Source organism: Cebus imitator, unplaced genomic scaffold (genome assembly GCF_001604975.1).
Source record: "Cebus imitator isolate Cc_AM_T3 unplaced genomic scaffold, Cebus_imitator-1.0 Scaffold579, whole genome shotgun sequence".
In the NCBI taxonomy this organism is placed as follows: Eukaryota; Metazoa; Chordata; class Mammalia; order Primates; family Cebidae; genus Cebus; species Cebus imitator.
In genome coordinates, this window is record NW_016107894.1 from 19251 (window position 1) to 21763 (window position 2513).

A 2513-nucleotide genomic window follows, 5' to 3' on the forward strand; every position below is an offset into this window, starting at 1 on the left:
GAAGAGAGGGCAGAAGGAAAGGGCAGGAGAGCAGAAGAAAGGAGTAGGGAAGAAAAGAAAGAAAGGCGGGAGAGAGGGAGGGAGGGAAGGGGGATGGAGGGAAGGAACTTATTTCCTCTCTAGGCCCAGCTGTCCCAATGTCCATCTGTCACTTGGACTGTTTCTCCAGCCTCCTGCATGGCCTCCTCCAGGCACGGTGGCTCACGCCTGTAATTCCAGCACTTTGGGAAGTTGAGGCAGGCAGATCACCTGAGTTCAGGAGTCCCAAAGCAGACTGGTCAATATGACAAAATGCCATCTCTATTAAAAAATACAAAGATTAGCTGAGCATCGTGGCAGACACCTATAATCCCAGCAACTCTAGAACCTCAGGCAGGAGAATCACTTGAACACGGGAGGCAGAGATTACAGTGAGCCGAGATGGCACCACTGCACTCCAGCCTGGTAACAGAGCAAGACTCCATCTCAAAAAATAACAAAAAACCTTCTCCAGGCAGCTGCCTTCTGATGATGCCCCCCTCCCCTGGTGAAGCACGGGAGACCCCAAACTCCTGCCTGACCCTAAAGTGCCAAGTGACCTTGCCCATGCACTCCTCTGGCCACACCGAGTGTCCTCTGAGTCATGCTGCTCCCTGTGCCTGGGTTTTTGCTCTCCCTGTCTCTAAGTCTCCGCTCCCTCTTCCCGGCTCCACCCCCTCATCCTCTGCCTGCCCAGCACCCACTTCCTGGTCATATAAGGCGTAGCTCAGGCTGTAATCACAGCACTTTAGGAGGCCAGGGCAGAGGATCACTTGAGCCCAAGAGCTTGAGGCCAACATGGGCAACATAGTGAGACCCCCCTAACTCCACCAAAAATGTGAGAGAAACAAAAGAAGATGTAACTCAGGCATTACCCACTTCCACGTAGCCTTCCTGAAGGCACCAACCCCAGGTGGGCTCAGGGGCAGCCTCTGTTCTCCGGGCACCAGAAGCTGCCTCCCCAGGGCAGTGTTCCCGGGTCAGCTCCTGCAGGAGCCCAGGCACAGGATGACGGTGGATGGATCAGGACTGAGGGTCGGAGATGCGGAGATGCAGACAGCTTTGGGATGCAGTTAGTGAGATCTGTCGGATTTGCTGAAACCTGGCTGTCAGGGTGCAGGGGAGAATTCTGGACCAGCCGTGTCTTCATCTCTCTCTTCCCTCCAATCCCAGGAGAGCAATTGAGGCTGAAGGACTTGTCGGCCCGGCTCACCATCTCCATCCTCAGGAACTCGAAGACCATCAAGTTCCATGGCTGGGAGGGAGCCTTTCTGGACAGAGTCCTGGGCATCCGAGGCCAGGGGCTGGGCACCGTGTGGACCTCTGGCCTCCTCTTCTTTGTGTCACTGGTGTCCTTCCAAGCGTCTACCTTTCTGGTGATGTCACTCTAGTCTCTATGCCGAGCAGGACTGGGGAAGGAGTGTGGGGGTCAGGGGTTGAGGTAGGTGGAGTCTCCCAGATCCTACCACCCTGTCCATCAAAACCCACACATTCTGGATCCCTGTTCTCAGGGGTTCCTGCTGTCTTCTGGGTGAACAAATTAATCACATCATTCTGGTGAAGGTGGCAGCGGCTGGTGAGGTCTGCTGTTCTGAGAGTTCCAGGCTTCTGCTGATGTGGGGAGGAGGATTCATGTGCAGGTGGGCTGCAGAGGTAGAATCCAAGGTCTGAGTGGCTTTCCTGCTGCTGGCCAGCAGATGTCCACAGCCACCCTGTCACTGACGTGATCCTTCCTGCCATTCTGTCATTTATTTCCAATGGTTGTCAGAACACTCTTCCTAAAGCACAGCTTTCCGAAGAATTTAAACATGTTGATGCATAGGCCAGGCACAGTGACTCGCCTGTCATCCCAGCTCTTTGGGAGGCTGAGGTAACTTGAACCCAGGTGGTGGGGACTGCAGTGAGCTGAGATTGTTGCACTTCACTCCAGCCTGGGTGACAGGGCAAGTCTTTGTCCCAAAAACAAAACAAAACTAAACAAAAGGACCAGAAATGGGACAAACACCTAGGGCCCTCCCAGGCTGCTCTCCCCAGGAGTCCCCAGGCTCAGCCCTCATGTCTGTCACCTTCACAGAGAGGCCTTTCCTGACCACCTTCACCACCACCACAGCACCCCTGCTGGTGCTAATGCACTCTACACCTGTACCTGATTTCTCTTTGCTTTTTTATTTTTGAAGACAGAGTCTTTCTCTGTTCCCCAGGCTGGAGTGCAGTGATGCAAGGGATCCATCCACCTCAGCCTCCCAAAGTGCTGGGATTACAGGCGTGAGCCACCGCACCTGGCCGTACCTGCTTTAGTATTTATTCTTCATAGCGCTTTCCACCTGATGTGCTGTCTGTGCTAATGGTTTGTTTATGGATCGCCTGTCTCTTTCCCCCTCATCAGAATGATGGAGCCATTAAGACAGCAGGAACTTTGTTTTGCTCATTGCTGTTTCCCCAGAGCCTGGAACCCTGCCGGGTATATGATAACCAGGCAGTATTCATAGAATAAA